Consider the following 17,840-nt stretch of genomic DNA (forward strand, 5'->3'; position numbering starts at 1 on the left):
CAGGGTAGCTTTGTAAGTGGTTGAAGCTTCTGGGGTAGGGCCTTTCTTCTGCCTTCTTGTATTTCAGAAAATGGATGACCAGGTCATTTTCAGATCTGCTTAGGGTTACCAGTCAATAAACTAACAAGAAACTAGTTCTTGCCCTATATCTGTCATCCCCTATTGCTTTCTAACCCCAATAAATGCTTTTTGACTGACTGACAGACTGATTAATTTCAAGAAACAGCAGCGAAGGACAAAACAGGAGGTAAGTAGTTCTATCTGAACAGAGCATTATATCAACAGCAAGGATGGTTTTTATTTCTTTACCGAAGGATGGTCAAGCAAGATCAACAGAGAGGAGAAAGCTTCTCTTCCCCCACCCCTGTCTCTGTCTCTGTCTCTCCCCCTCCCTACCTTCCGCCTTCTCTCTAGATACCAGTGTGAAGATATGAGGTCTAATATACTCTTGACCTCTCTGCTCATAAGTTCCTCCTCCTCCAGCCAAAGTAGAGGCAGAGGCAGTGGGAAGGAGATCTGGCCAAGGCTGAGGCCTCTCCTTCTCCCCCAGGTAAAGCCCAAATTCTTCCAACCCTTCAAATGAATTTGTTTCTAACCAGTTTCTTAACTTACAGACATCACTTAACACAATGCTTGGCATGTAGTAAGCACTTTATTATTATCTTTTTTTTTTTTTTTTTGGTTAGGCAAAGGGGTTAAGTGACTTGCCCAGGGTCCCATAGCTAGTAAGTGTTATGTGTCCAAGGCTGGATTTGAACTCAGGTCCTCCTGACTCCAGGGCCGGTGCTGTATCCACTGTGCCACCTAGCTGCCCCTCATGTAGTAAGCACTTAATAAATGTTTTCAAAATAAATTAAATTTATTATTTGTTACATTTTAGGTTCTGAGCTATCTCTATCCCTCTTTCCCCACCCTGCACTAGAGATAGCCACCATTTGACACAGATTTTACATATATACAGCATACATATAATATATATGCACACACACATATCATTCTACTTATCAGTTCTTTCTCTGGAGGTGGAAAGCATCTTCCTTCATGGATCCTTTGTAGTTGATTTGAATATTTATAATACTCAGAATAACTTAAGTCATTCACAGTTATTCTTTGAACAATATTTCTGTTACTGTATACAATGTTCTCTTGGTTCTGCTCATTTCACTCTTCGTTATTTCATGCAAATCTTCCCATGTTTTTCCAAAATCAAGATTCTCATCATTTCTTACAGCACAGTAGGGTTCCATCACAATCATATACCACAACTGCTTTAGCCATTCCCCAATTGATGGGCATCGCTACAATTTCCAGTTCTTTGCCACCACACAGAGAGCTGCTGTAGATATTTAGAACATATAGGTCGTTTTCCCTTTTCCCTGATCACCTTGGGAAACAGACCTAATAGTGGTATTGTGGGGACAAAGGATATATGCACAGTTTTACAACTTTTTGGGCATATTTCCAGACTGCTCTCCAAAGTGGTTGGATCAGTTCACAGTTACACCAATAGTGTATTAGTGTCCCAATTCTTGCACACACGCCCTCCAACATTTGTCATTTCCCCCTTCTATCATTTTACCCAATCTGATAGTGTGAGATGATATCTCAGAGTTTTTCTTTTTAATTTACATTTCTCTAATCAATACTGATTTAGAACATTTTTGTTTTCATACAACTATGTAGAGCTTTGATTTCTTCATTAAAAGGCTGCCTGGGGGAGGCAGAACCAAGATGGTGGAGTAAAGGCAGGGACTCACCTGACCTCTCCCCTAAACTCCTCCAAATATCTTTCAATAATGATTCTAAACAAATTCTAGAGTGGCAGAACCCACAAAAAGACAGAGTGAAATAAATTTTTAGCTCAAGACAACTTAGAAGGTCAGCAGGAAAGGTCTGTTGTACCAGAGTGAGAGAGGAGCACAGTCCAGAGCAGGCCACACCAGTGCAGACTGAGCCCCAGCAAACCAGGAGCAGGCCTCAGGGCAACTGAATCAGCAGCAGCAGTGGCCGTTTGCAGATCTCTCAGCCCACAGACGGTAAGGGGATGGGACAACAGGTCAGACAAAGGAGATTTACAGGGGGCTTTTTGTTGGCACCAGGGGCAGGACTCTGTTGCATTGCCTATACTTGAATCTGGGTCACAGTCCTAGGTCTTAGTCCCAGTGGGAGGAGGAGCATTAGCACAGCAGAGTTTGTGGCCTCAGGGGAGCAGGGATCCTGGTCACAGTTCCAGGGTTGAAAAGAGTGCTTGTGGTTGCTCACAAACTAGTGCACAATACAGAAGAGTAGTAAACACATCTCTCCCTAGATCATACCACCTTAGAAGAGCCAAAAACGTACAGGTCCTCAGAGTTACCTCTGAAAACAGCTGCACAAAAAGCCTGAAGCTTGGGACAGTGCCCCCTCCACTTGGGAAGCAGAGCTCTACTTTAGCATAGAGTAGGAATGTCAAGAAATAGGCTGGGAAATGAGCAAACAACAGAAAAAAAAATTCTGACCATAGAAAGTTACTATGGTGACAAGGAAGATCAAAACACATACCCAGAAGAAGACAACAAAGTCAAAGTACCTGCATCCAAAGCCTCAAAGAAAAAAATATGAACTGGTCTCAGGCCATGGAAGAGTTCAAAAAGGATTTAAAAAATCAAATAAGAGGGACAGCTAGGTGGCGCAGTGGATAGAGCACGGGCCCTGAAGTCAGGAGGACTTGAGTTCAAATTCGGCCTCAGACCCAACACTTGACACGTACTATAGCTGTGTGACCTTGGGCAAGTCACTTAATCCCAATTGCCTCACTAAAAATAAAAAAAAAAATCAAATGAGAGAGGTAGAGGAAAAATTGGGAAGAGATGAGAATGATGCAAGGAGATTATGAAAAGAGTCAATAGCTTGGTAAAGGAGGCACACAAATGAATTAAAAAACACCTTAAAAACCAGAATGGGTCAAATGGTAAAAGAGGCACAAAAATCCAATGAAGAGAAGAATGCCTTGAAAAGCAGAATTGGTTAAATGGAAAAAGATATACAAAAATTCACTGAAGAGAAGAACTCCTTAAAAAAGTAGAATTGGTCAAATGGAAAAGGAGGTACAAAAGCTCATGGAAGAAAATAATTCCTTAAAAATTAGAATTAGGCAAGTGGAAGCTAATGACTTTATGTGACATCAAAAAACAATCAAACAAAATCAAGAGTGAAAAAAAATAGAAGACAAAGTAAACAAAGCTATCTATAGTCATACAAAAAAAATGCTCTGTATCACTACTGATGACCGGTCAGATTGGCTAATATGACAGAAAAGGAAAATGACAAATGTTGGAGGGGATTCGGGGAAAATTAGAACACTAGTGTACTATCGGTGAAGTTGTATAGTGATTCAACCATTCTGGAGAGCAATTTGGAGTTATGCCCAAAGGACTATAAAACCATTCACACCCTCTGACCAAGCAATACCACCACTAGGTCTGTAACCCAAAGAGATAAAAAATAAAAAGGAAAAGGACCTATATGTACAAAAATATTTATAGCAGCTCTTTTAGGGGTGGTAAAGAATTAGAAATTGAGGGGACATACATCAATTGGGGAACAGCTAAACAAGTTGTTGTATATGATTGTGATAGAATACTGTAGTGCTTTAAGAAATGATAAGGCCTCAGATAAGGTCTGAGAGAGACAGTCAAATGTCTCTCCTTTTATCAATAATGTTCTGGCCTTACTAATAAAATGATTAAATTACCCAGAAACTGTCTCTCAAACCTTTTTAATCACCACAGCTATGGCTAACCAGGGATCAGAGCCTTACACTTCCAGATTCTTAACAAAAAATTCCTCTCTTTTGGGCCCACGTGGAGAGTACTCCACAAGATGAGCTCTCTGTTAGGACTCTGGCTGTGATCTGACTCTCCCTTTTGCCACTGATTAAATTTAATTTGGATTCGAAAAGGTTGAAGAGTAGCAGGACAAAAAGGAGGGTTTCTGCCTGGGGAAACTGGCCACACCCTGCCAGCATTAAATCAAATTCCTTAGGACTCTCTGCCTGGGCCAAAAGCAGTTCTAACCTGATGATAACAGGCAGAGTCCATCTGCCAACTTGGGCCCAGCAGGAGCCTGTTGAATGACAGTCATGTTGAACTCAAAGGGGGCCTGCAAAAAATTGGGAACAACAAAAAATTCTGTTTAATGATGTGTTCCTCGTGACCAAGGTCAAGCCCCTCTTGAGCTTTACAACTGCCAATTAGGCCAAATGATGATGACCATGGTGGTTTTGAGATCAAATGTCTGTGGGGGATTATGTTGAAACTATCAAAAAAGCCATTTAACTTGTGGCTTGAACTGGACCTTTCCTTTAGTCTCAAGAGGCAAATGGTATAACAACAATCTTAAGACTAAAAACTAAAATTATATTAAGTGATATGTGGACAGCAAGCTGTGTGGATGAAGTGGGTGAAGGGAATACCAATATTATGAAGTCATTTGTTTTAGGGTGGCCTATTGTCAACCTCCTTGTCACTTTCAGCTATCCAGAGCAAAAGGACAAGTGGCGATCTCTTCTCCAGAGATAATATTGACAAAGAGAAGGAGAGAGAGATCATCCAAAGAGTATTCCTCTTAAAATCTTTCCAAAGGACATTGGGAATCGTGCTTCTTCCAAAACAATAACAATCAAGAATTCTGATGTAGTAAAAGTCATCACTATGGCCCTGCCAAAGTGAGGGATAAATGGTTCTGCAAAAGACTACCAACTGGGGGTGAATTCTGGGAGAGAAGAAGCTGCATATCCATTCATTGGTCATGAATATCCTCCTGGGATTAAAATGAGCCACCTTCGAGACACTTCATTCCTGACACAGGGATCAAAAGACTCACCATTCCCTTTGGGCCTCCAGGAGTCCTTCATAGAGCAGCTGCCCTAGGAGATGCAGTGCCAGTTCAAACCGAAGCCCAGCTGCCTGGCCGGGAGCCAACCACTGACTGATCTCAGCCAGAAGATGCTTAAAACAAGAAGATCTATCATAAATTAGGCCTTTTGGAGAGGCTCCAGCACCCACCTGGACACCATGCCAGTGTCTCCAATGTCCCTGATGCCAGTGCAGCTCTTTGGGTTTTCACTGTCAGAAATCTGTGAGAACGACAACCTGCTCAAACCTGTTTTGGACATGCCTTTTCTTCTAAATCAAAAAGGGCCTCTCATGAATGACATTTTCAGGCTATCTGGGGAACATCAAATCCTGCAGAGCTGAGGGAGAAACTTAATTCAGGAGCTGAGGTGGGCTTAGACTCTGAATCCATTTTTGTGGCAGCATGCGTCTTAAAGGATTTTCTTTGAAACATTCCAGGAAGTATTTTTTCATCTGATCTCTTTGACCAGTGGGTCTGCATCACAGGTCAAGGGAATGATGAAGAGAAGATAAACACAGTTCAGAGGCTAATAGAGCAGCTTCCTAGAGCCAATGTTGTTCTCTTTTGGTATCAGTTTGGAATGTTGTACGACTTCGAGTAACGATCTGCATCCAATCAAATGACAGCTTTTAATCTGGCAGTGTGCATTGCTCCCAGCATTCTTTGGCCACCATCTTCTGCCAGTCCTGAGCTGGAGAATGAATTCACTAAAAAGGTCTCTCAACTTATACAATTTCTAAATGAAAATTGCTGCAGGATATTTGGAGAAGAAATCACTTCCCTCTTGAGAGATATTTCAATCAGCTGTGACAGAGACAATGCCCCAGGTATGTCTGGCTTCCACATGAATTATTCTTCTTTAGGCAGCTTAGAAAATGAGCTGAATGATGGATGACGTAGATGTTTCTGGCAGCGACCTGGTAAAGAAGCTGGGTCAGGACAGCTGTAGCATGGACTCTGTCTTAACGTTGAGTGACTGTGACTTGAACCACCCTAAAACTGAAGAAATTCTTCTGAGGCACCATTCCAAATCTAAGCAGTTGAGCATTCTGGTGGCATCTGGCAGTAAGGTTTCAGTACAAGACTGCTTCCAGAACATGTCAGTTGGCACAAGCACACTTGGTTAGCTGCAGTAGATGCTCTGGAAAACTGGAGGAGACACAGGTGCTGTTCTAAGCCCAGCACAGAATACCTGGCTTTCTATCTCACCTATCTCAGGGAGTTCTATCAGAGGAAGCTCCGTAAGTCCAGCTGTGATGCTATTCTTTCCCACTGAGATGAAGATGGTCACAAACAGCCGCAGCCCTCACAAGGAGGAAACCAAAAGCTCACTTCAGTCTCTCAGACTGAGTGGAAAAGAAAAATACCACAAAACAAAACGTCTTGTGAGGTGAGGACTGAGGCGTTACTCAAGGTTGTGATAAGCTAGAAGACAAAGGTAAATATAATCTTGTAATCATGCATTTGTATGTCTAAGTATATCAAAATGTGATGTGACATTGGATAACATTGGGATGGGATGTCCATGTGAGAAATAAATTATAATTCAATAAATATATATTTTTTAAAAAATGAAATGACAAGCAGGATGCTCTCAGAAAAACACGGAAAGAATTAATGAACTGACGCAAAGTGAAGTGAGCAGAACTAGGAGAACATCGTACACAGTAACAGTAATATTGTATGATGATCTACTATGAATAACTTAGCTATTCTCAGGACTACCATGATCTAAGACAATTCTGTAGGACTTGAGTTGAAAGATGCTGTCCATCTCCAGAGAAAGAACTGGTAGAGCCTGATTACTGTAGATCAAAGATACTTTTTCTTTACTTTGGTTATTTTTCTTGTTCTTGTTGCTGTTTTTATTTTTGTTTGTTTTGCTTTGTTTTGTTTTGTTTTTGGTCTATGTTTTCTTCCACAGAATAGCAAGTTCCAATAATAATAGCCTTGGGTAGATTCAATTATTATGGATCACATATCCTTGATAACAAGTATTGACTACAATTTCAGATTGAGAATAGTAAAAGATTTATCATAAAAAAATCACAACTTACCTTGTCCTGGTTATAGATATTTGCTATTAGAGGAAGAAACAGGCACATGAATGCAGTACAAGAGTACTGGTCCTAAAGGCCTAGGCCCAAGGCTCAGTAGCCTTGTATAAGCAGCCAAGTATATGGAACCAGGTGGGCAGATGTCTTGTATGGGAAAATGAATTAAGAGAGTGCAACCTTAGCCTTTACAAGATCACCCTCCTAACCTTATTCCCAGTGACAGATAAGGCCAGTGGGCCTTAGATCTCAGATGTCACTGTCATTGAGCTGGCATGTGTGTGTGTGTGTGTGTGTGTGTGTGTGTGTGTGTGTGTGAAGCAGTCATTCGAGGTTGGCCCAAGGACAGGACAAAACTAAAAATGAAGCTCAAAAAGAATATTCAGGGTCCCAAAAAGTTTTCACTAATCACAGTAGAGGTAGACACAAATGTTGTCAATACTATCAAGTTGTTGCAATAAATTAGCTAACAAATAAAAATGTATCAGGCCGTCTGAAAAAAACAATCACACAAAAGATTTTTACTTGACATTCCTTTTTACCAGTATTTGTCTTTCTCGAAAACAAGTTAAATTTGCCCTGATGTAAGGCAGTTATTAGAACCTACTGAAGTAATATGTGATAGCTGTAAGTTCACATAAATAGTTTATACGATAAGTGTAAACCTCCAGACTGACAGCTATGTCTTATTCAACCCTTAAAGCAAAAATACATTTTTAAAAATTGGACTTTGTTAAAACTAAGTTGGTATAAAATGTCTTAAATATCATAAATAAATTCTAAATTACCATAAACAAAATAAATTCCCAATTACCACCACCCTCTCATCAAAAAGTGTTTACAATGAGAAGATGTAGTTTTCTAAGTAAAGCGATGTTAAAAAATATACCCAATTAGATTGGCCTTATTATAATAACCTCTAATAATTTAACCAACAATCTTACAATTTTCATAAGTGATAACTAAATAATTTTAGATGAAACTTCCTCTTTACTAGAGGCAAGTATTTCAGAATATTAGCAGTTTGCAAACCTTTTTTCTTTTTCTTTTAACAGTTAAGCTCATAATGTAGCAACAGTACATCTGCATATCTATCAGTATATCTGCGCAATGTCATAAACAATATCATGGATTTGAAACATAAAACCCAGTTCTAGTCAAGATACCTCAAGTCAGTGGGATGCATCTCTACATTACACAGAAAATCACTTTGAACAAATGTAAGCAGAACTTACATAAATGGATCTAGGAACTTTTTACTTATAACCCTGTCAAGTATTAAGATATTTGATAAAAATATAGATAAAAATACAGATAAAAACAAAGAAGAAATTTTTTTCATTATTATAATCTGTATGAAGTAAAATACTTTTAACACTGAGTTTATGACCTAACAACATTCAAATTACAAGAAAATCTATTTTTCTAACTATGTGGATGTTATCAACTTTCACAATATAGACATGTACTTAATTTAACAGTAACAATACTAAGAAATACATATTAAAGCTTTACCGGTTTGAGTTCATACCTGTTATCACTAGGTTAGTTTAAAATGTTCTGGGCTAAGTATTATAAGTCATTGCTTTTAGAATTTCTTACTCTAAGATTCTAGATGACTGATTTTTGGCCGAGGCAGAAGAGAGACCTAAGAAATTAGATTTATTGTTGGCAGGGCATGGCCAGTTTCCCCAGGCAGAAATCTTTGAGTTTTCACAGAAGGAGTTAATTAAATAATTCTCAATTTGAACAATACAAGGAAACATTTAGGTTCCTATATAATAGTTACAGATCACAATAACCTCTACTTTTCATCATATCTAATATTTATATAGTGTTAGGTTTATAATATGGGTTGCCTACAGACCATCCTGAAAGGTGGGTGGACACAGCTAGCCAGATCCTTATCTAACCATACTCATAGCATACTAAAGCTAAAGTTGAAAAAAAAATCTTTCTCAGGAGAGTATGGTCCATTGGTTAGATAGAGATCAATATTTTATTTTTGTTTTTCTTAAGGAATAAAAATCCTTTCCTCACTAATGTCTAGGTCTTAACTAAAATCAAATCACTGTACTTTAACCTGAGCATGGGGTTAGATCTTGAAGTCTTGAAATACTGACACCCTACTCAGCTGCCAATCTGCCACAAAAGCAAGCACTCATTGTTACTTTAAACGGTTAGCAGGTCTAGTAAGATTTTAAGACTCTGACTTTCACAGATGAGGACATTTTAAAGGGTTTCTTGCTATGCCAACTTCACAGACAATTGTTATTACTATCTTCTTTTGTTCCATAAAAGGATTTTTTTTAAAAAACATCTTTACATTAGTCTTTTAACAATTGTATCCATAACCCAAAAGAACTGAATAAGAGTTTGCTCTTTTAATAATATCTCTAATACGATGTATTATCAAATCAATGTTAGGTATTTTTCTTTATACACATTACAAATCACATAATGGGTAAGTTGGCTTAAAATCACCCAGCTAACAAATTTCCTTATTTAGAATAATATTAATAATGATAGCAGTGAATTTCACTTAAAATGAGACCAGAATAAATTCAATTACACTGGGATCTGTTTCCCACATGTTGTCATATAGAACCTCAGTTTATAATTTCAATTATTTAGTATCATATTTTACTCACGGGCTATTTATTCCAAGCATTTCATCTTATGACCTTCACTATTTCCAGTTAATCCACTGTAAAAGATTTGGAGTGACAGTAATTTATCCCAATTATCACACTTAAGAACACTTGTTTATAAAATTTTTCCTAACCCTCTATTGGCTTGTCTGTATTGGCTTTCAAATCAAGCCACAGAATTTTCATTCTCAATCTATTAAACAAAGTCAAACTTGCTCACACCTCCTCAACGTGCTTAAGCCATCTGAAACAGGCACATGGGCACCCAGAACAACCGTCCAGGAACAGGAGGGGCTTGGAACAGTTGCCCACCTGTTGTGCACAGGGTATGTCCTCCATTTGTCCCCAGACCTTCTCATCTACCTTCCCTATTTTCCCTCCAGCCTTTATTTCTCTTTCCAGATCCTTTCAAACCCATTACTCAGACTACACAACTTTCCTTTACATTTCAACTATATCCCAGACTGCATATACTGTTGTTGAGCCTTCCCAAGCTATAGAGTTAATTTCTTCATTAATTTACCTATCACAATTATAACCTGTTGCCTGATTAGTTGCAATTCAATTGTTATCTACTAGATTAAAGAGCTCCAAACCTCTCACATTCTCCCAAAAGGGAGACAGAATCTGTACTGCCTACTCCTACTTGCAGAAGAAGTTTGCGGGACAAATCACTTAAAAAAAATCCATTAAGATGTTTTTAGTAATCACAAAAAACTTTTAAAAGGCTTGTCGAAGCCCAGGAAAGAGGATCTGGGTTCTCCCATCCCTGTTAACAGATGATCTGTTATATTGCCTAGAGCGACCAACTAAAAAGCAGTTTTCCTAATTAAATCGTACTTACTTCTCTTTTCTGATTACTCTTTGTTGTTCTTTTTTCAGAATCTGAGGAGAGTTAATACTTAACAATCCATAAGTCAAGAGAGTTGTGTTTCTCTCGCAATTTTTACCAACATTACTTATACAAACAGCCTTTATAATGGTAATATACATTTTAAACATAAATTGCTGAAATTCTAAAGTGATTGCATTTAAGGCCACTACAGAAAAAAAACTTTGATGAAAGTGTGTCTTAAAAGGACAAAAACTTATTTTTACAGTTTTAGATACATTGGTCTGATTAGAGTGGGCAATTTGTAGGGAACAGAATACCATCAGAGAGCAGAGAATTCTATAATCTGGCTAGGAGATCTTGTCTCTAATAGTTCACAGGTGGATTTTAGGGATAAGAAGGAAGCAGGGAGTAAACTTACCCAGTAGCTGGTGGTTCTCTGAGTTACAACAAAATTTATTTCCACACTCAGTTGCAGTTAGCCAGTTAGAACTTGTTAAATTTCTACCTGAGGGGGGCAGAGACAAGATGGCAGAGTGAAAGCAGTGACTTGCTTGAGCACTCCCCCAAACCCCTCCAAATACCTATAAAAAATGGCTCTAAACACATTCTAAAGCAGCAGAACCCACAAAAGGACAGAGGGAAACAAATTTCCAGCCCAAGACAACCTGGATGGTTGATCAGAAAGCAATATATGGAGGAGGAGCCAGCTCGGCCTGGGCTCACAGGCTGCAGCGACCCTGGAGCAGGCCTCAGAGGACTGAATCACAGGCAGCTGTGGCGGTTTCCAGACTTCTCAACCCACGAACGCCAAAGACAACTTAGAAGGTCAGTGGGAAAAGTCTGTGTCTGCGGTGAGAGAGAAGCTAAGTCTCAGCCCCAGTTCCTGAGCATGGCCCCGGGGCGGCAGCTCCCTCCAGAGCTTCTGGCCCACAGACTGAGGGAGAAGCGAGTGGCTGATCAGAGGGGGATTGCATGGATCTCTTTGCCAGTGCTGAGGCAGGAATCTCTTGCTTTGCCCGTGCTTGGATCTGGGTCACAGTTCTGAGGGACGGTTCTGGGGAGAGGAGGAACGCCGGCATGGTGGAGCTTGTAGTGGCAGTAGAGAGGAAATCCTCCTCACAGTTTCAAGATAGAAAAGAGTGCTTGTGGTCACTCACAGACCAGGGCATAGGCCAGGAAATGAGTAAACACCTCGCCCCTTATCATACCATCTTGGAAGAACTGAAAATTTACAGGTCCCTAGAAGTATCTCTAAAAACATCTATACAAACCCCTGAAGCTTGGGCCAGTAAATGCTCCACATTGGAAGGAGACCTCTACCTTAATAAAGAATTTGTAACTCAAGTAATTGGCTGGGATCATGAGCAAACCTCACAAGAAGTGTCCGACCATAGAATCTTTTTTGGGTAACAAAGAAGATCAAAATTACAACCAGAAGAAGACAACAAAGTCAAAGCTCCTACATCCAAAGCCTCCAAGAAAAATATGAATCAGTCCCAGGCCTTGGAAGAGCTCAAAAAGGATTTTGACAAGCAAGTAAGAGAAGTAGAGGAAAAACTGGGAAGAGAAATGCGAGTGATGCAAGAAAATCATGAAAAACAAGTCAACAGCTTGCTAAAGGAGACCCAAAAAAATGCTGAAGAAAATAACACCTTAAAAAATAGCTTAACCCAGATGGCAAAAAGAGGTCCAAAAAGCCAATGAGGTTCTCCTAAATGCCCTAAAAAGCAAAATTGGACAAATGGAAAAGGAAGTCCAAAAGCTTAATGAAGAAAATACTTCCTTAAAAATTAAAATAAAGCAATTGGAAGCTAGTGACTTTATGAGAAATCAAGACACTGTAAAACAAATGCAAAAGAATGAAAAATTAGAAAACAATGTGAAATATCTCATTGGAAAAACAACTGACCTGGAAAATAGATCCAGAAGAGAGAATTTAAAAATTATTGGACTATCTGAAAGCCATGATCAAAAAAAGAGCCTAGACCTCATCTTTCAAGAAATGATCCAGGAAAACTGCCCTGATATTTTAGAACCAGAGGGCAAAATAGAAATTGAAAGAATCCACCAATCTCCTCCTGAAAGGGATCCCCAAAGGAAAACTCCTAGGAATATTGTAGCCAAATTTCAGAGTTCCCAGCTCAAGGAGAAAATATTACAAGCAGCCAGAAAGAAACAATTCAAGTATTGTGGAAACACAATCAGGATAACACAAGATTTAGCAGCTTCTACATTAAGGGACCGGAGGGTATGCAATATAATATTCCAGAGGCCAAAGGAGATAGGATTACAAGCAAGAATCACCTACCCAGCAAAACTGAGTATAATCCTTCAGGGGAAAAAATGGTTATTTAGTGAAATAGAGGATTTTCAAGCATTCTTGATGAAAGACCAGAGCTAAATAGAAAATTTGACTTTCAAATACAAGACTCAAGTAGAACACGAAGAGGTAAACAGGAAAGAGAAATCACAAGAGACTTATTAAGGTTGAACTGTTTATATTCCTGCATAGAAAGATGATATTTATAATTCAGGAGACCTTTGTCAGTATTAGGGTAGCTGGAGGGGAAAAATTATATGTATGTATATATATATATATGTGTGTGTGTGTATATATATATACATATATGTATATATGTATATACATACATATATATATAGATAGATAGATAGATAGACAGATAGATAGATAGATAGATAGATAGATAGAAGGCACAGGGTGAGTTGAAGATAAAAGGATCATATCTGGAGAATAAAATTAAGGGGTGAGAGAGGATTATACTGGGAGAAGGAGAAAGGGAGAGGTAGAACAGGGTAAATTATCTCACAAAAAAAAAACAGAAAAGGCTCTTATAGTGGAGGGGAAACAGGGGAAGGTGAAAGGGAATGAGTGAGTCTTATTCTCATAGGATTTGGCTTAAGGAGGGAATAACATACATGCTAAATTGGGTATGGAAATCTGTCTTACCCTACAGGAAAATAAGGGGAGAAGGGGACAAGAGAGCAGGGGAATGATAGAGAGGAGGGCAGATTGGGAAAGGGGGAAATCAGAAACAAACACTTCTGAGGAGGGACAGGGTCAAAAGAAAGAATAGAATAAATGGGGGGCGGGATAGGATTAAGGGAAAAGGAGTCAGTTTTTCATATCATGACTACTATGGAAGTGTTTTGCATAACTGCACATGTATAATCTATATTGAGTTGCTTGCCTTTTCAATGAGGGTGGGTGGGGAGGGAGGAAGGGAGAAAATTTGGAACCCAAAGTTTTAAAAATTTGCCACTCAAAATCTTGTGGAAGTAATTGTTGAAAAATAAACATTAAAAAAAAGAATGAAAAAAAATTCTACTTGAGTAATTTATCAGTAGAAAGAGTACTTATTCAGCTTGAAAAAAATCTGTCTTTGAGATCCACAAGTCTTACCTCTCTCTCTTTTTGCATTATTATTCCTTAGGGAACCCTTAAAACCATTCCCTTTTTGATTTCTAGGATCCCTTTTTCCCTTAAAACAGTCTTGAGTAATGTGACCTCACCTCCCACAGTAGAAACATTTTTGAAATACCCAACGATGTTTAGACATAATCTCCAGCATAACTTGTACAATGGCCTCTCTAATGACCTGTATAGTAACTCCTGAAAGAATGGTTTAGGCTCAAACGGGCTGCATAACAGTCTGGTCCCTTTCCACAGCTTCCTTTCCTTCATAGACATAGGGAACAATTCCCTTAGTCTGCTCTATGGTCATTTCATGCCAACCTGGGCATCTCTTGTGGAAATACTTTTGTACCTCAGGCAGGAGTTGATTAACAAAATACAAGCATCTCTTGGAATAGAGGGGTCTAGTCTCCCATATAACTTAGAACTTTTGCACAGCCTGTTATAAAAAAAAGTTAGGATTCTCACCCTTCACTTGTACTGTCTCATGAAACTTAATCCAGTTTGCTGGGGAAGCAAACCTAGGGATGTTATTTCTCCAAGTGGACAGACCAGAGGGAGAGAAAGGTTTGCATCATAAATATTTTCTCTGACTGATGTAAGGTGTAGACCCCTGCTCAAACCCTTTTGAACCTCAACCCCTGAGAAAGGCCTAAAACCTGGATTGGCCAATCAGGAGAGACATTTTGGCCCACTCTGGGCTTAATCTACCATAACGATTTGCATGCTCTGCTCTCTGAGTGAACTAAAAATGCCCCTTCCTGTGTCAGCAACTACAGCACCAGATGAAGCTGACCAGCATTCTTCCTGTTTGTGATCACTAAGGAGACGATGCCTGGGACCAGACACTGTCTTGAAGAGTGGGACTTTTCTTATCTTGGCATCCTATGGACATATGTTGCACAGGGGAAACACAGATATCCTGGGACTATAATTTCAATTGACACTTTGTTACTTCTCTTGTCTTATTGTATTTACAACCTATTCAACTTCTTCTCTCATGCTACATGTTAAAAATATATGGAGGATATGTATATATATATATATGTATGTATGTATGTATGTATGTATGTATATTTTTTTTTGAGCAACACAGACATCCTGAGTCAGGATTGCTCTAAGAATATAAATTGTCTATTTTAAATTGCTTAAGTCAGTCAGAGTTAAAGCTCTGGCTCCATGTCGTTAATGTAAGGGAATAAACAATATGAATTTACTTATCACCTAGCTTGTTGCCTCTTTAACCAACTTTCAGGTCGACAGTATGGTCCTGTGACTTGGATGGAACTGAAGCAGACTGAATAGGTGAAAACAACACCCCACCCCAGCAAAGCTAGTGGCTCGGGTGCCTCAGGATCCATTTTTTTCCTAGAGTCCTAGCTTTGATGGGGTCGGGTAAGTTTCCCCTATTCCCAGCTTACATGGATCTCCCACGAGCTTGATTGAAGCCTGAAAAAAAACATCCCTTTAAGCTAGTTCTGGGGTTGGGGATCAAGTTGTGGTTCAATGGTTCTGGTATCACTTAGATCCCCTCAGGTAAGGATCAATCTAAGAAAAATTGGCTATGGGTCAGTCAGAAACTAAAACGAGAAATCCAGCTAATAAGACTGCCGCCTCTTACATGCCAAGTCATTGCCAATCAGGTGATCACAAATATTGGCAGCCCTGGTGAAGATAGGCCCAAATTATGTTGGCCGCAATAGGGGTTCTTTCGACTGGTCAAAGTTACTTGATCTTAAAACCAAATTAAGTGTAAAGGCCAGCAGGACATCTAGCCAGGAGTGGGAATGTTTTCATCATTGGGTTGCTGAGATGGCTGAGGGAGAAGGAAAGGCAGAAGCCTCTTCCCTTAAGGCTCACAAAGCTGCTTCAGCACTCTTTCCCAGGCTCTGAATAATCCCCATCCTCCTCCCCTTTCCCTTAAAGGCTATAGTCCTGACGGGGACTCAGATCCCTAAACTTAACTTCATTGGGACTTGCCCCACAAGATCCAGTTATACTGTCAGGTCTTGGATCCTTGAAAATTCCCCAACCCCCCTGACTCAGGATAATAATAATAGCGAATTTGTGTTGGGGGTTTCTAACAAGCCTCTAATTCCCCCTCTCCTTGTCATTAATTGTGTGCTCTGTTTGTATTTGTGCTGTCAATTTGTCTGTCAGTGTGTATCTCTGTGTTTGTATCATGTGTGCTGTGAGTGAGTCTATTACCTTGTAAGATTTAAAATGCAGCCAGAGACTTCTAAGGGCTGCAGCTAGGAAAACAAACAAACCAACCTGTAAGACTCTTTTCCTTGTGGGTCCAGGCCTGGCCAGCCTGGAGGAAGAGTGAAAAATTAGACACAGCTAAAGACATCTTAGTAGATTCTGCAGGTTCTGAGGTTAATCATTAAGAAGTTGGGAAATCGATCATTTTGAAGATTGCAGGAGAAAACTCCTGAGATTGGGGGTAATTCCAGGAGCTCACCCTCTGCTAAAACACCTCCTCCTGATCCTGATTCCTCAGCATTTCCCACTCCCTCCCCAGAGATAAGTCTCTCAATATGGGGATTGTAAAAGAGAAGAGAATGCTGGAGAATTGTAAGGAAAACTTAGATCAGCCTTCCCCATCTGGCAAAAGGAGGGGAGAGGCAGCAATCACAGACTAGCAGTGGCCCTAACATCCCTGTGCCCCTGGGCACCTTGCAGCCCACCCCTCTAGGCAAAGCTCAGAGAGAAATCATCCAGGTTCAATACATTCTGTCCACCCTGCCCCAGCAGCTGCAAACTGCCCCAGGCTCAGTTAATTCTGCAGCTGTGGGGAGGGGAGAGGTGGACAGGTCAGACCTATAGTGAGATTCCCTAAGCCCTGCCACCAAGAATTATCACTACTGGGAAGGCCCTGGCATCAGCCACCCAAGCCCCTGGCAAGGCCTGGCGTGCCACTATGAGGTAAGAGGCCAGCCAGCCTCTGCTCTTGGTAAGCCCCACTTCTCTCTTCCAGTTTTGGAATTTATGGCAAGCTATTTTATCTCTGCTTGCCCTGTTTCCCGATTTGTGAAGGGAAAAATAATAATGGTTGTTGTCATGGGACCAAAATGATATAATGATTGTAAAATGCTTAACACGATGGCATATGTTAGACGATATTATTATTATCTCTAATTTAATGTAATTGTTCCATGCCTGAAAATTTTGAAGTGATTTTTAAATACCGAGAGTAATAAGATCAATAATTTCTATATGTGGCAGTGGGGAAATGCAATTGACATCATCTGAAGTTTATTGTTTGTGTTATTACTGTATTTCTAAATTGTATTGTATTTCTAAAACTCTCTCGGATTGTAAAATTTGAGAGACCACTGTGAGGTAGAAATGATGCATATGAATTGGACTTTTAAAAGGATGTGATAAAAATGAGAAAATTTGAAAACTGTTAATATTTAATTAGGCATATTTGGTTATAAGCAGGTAATAATAATACTGATATTTACTATGATAGCCGATTTTTCATTTTAAATCTTGACTATTATAAAATATTTGGTGGTTTAAAGTTATTGTTTCAACATATTAATGATGAGATGAATGATTCTCTGTGCAAAATGATTTGGAAGTGCATTCATCTAAATTGATACTGGGTTGTTTCAAAGTTTGTTACTATTGTGGAAATAATACCTGTTTATACTATGTGTCCTGTGTTACAAACATATTTTATTGTATACAACTTATTGATTTGCACTGTTCTTGGAATTAATTAGGTATCCTACCAAGTCTTTTATGATAATTGGAGTAAAGTCATTCCCTTACAAGCAAATTCATTTGTTTAACTATTGAACTCAAGGGTGGAAAAGCTTCTACCTGTAAAATTGTTATTACTTATATTTACATATACAGGATTGGGTCCTCAATAGCATCTAATCTTCTGAAAAGGAATTGAAATCAGAGTAGAAACTTTTGAGGATAAGCTTGGTCCTCCCAAATATCAGGGCCTCAAT

General features: G+C 39.3%; 1 pseudogene; it reads left to right on the forward strand.

Moving 5' to 3' along the window:
- The window catches only part of LOC114041932, a 34,625-nt pseudogene that overhangs the window by 11,571 nt on the left and 5,214 nt on the right, over positions 1-17,840 (forward strand).

The sequence above is a fragment of the Vombatus ursinus genome, unplaced genomic scaffold (assembly GCF_900497805.2).
Source record: "Vombatus ursinus unplaced genomic scaffold, bare-nosed wombat genome assembly UNPS02014219.1, whole genome shotgun sequence".
Classification (NCBI taxonomy): domain Eukaryota; kingdom Metazoa; phylum Chordata; class Mammalia; order Diprotodontia; family Vombatidae; genus Vombatus; species Vombatus ursinus.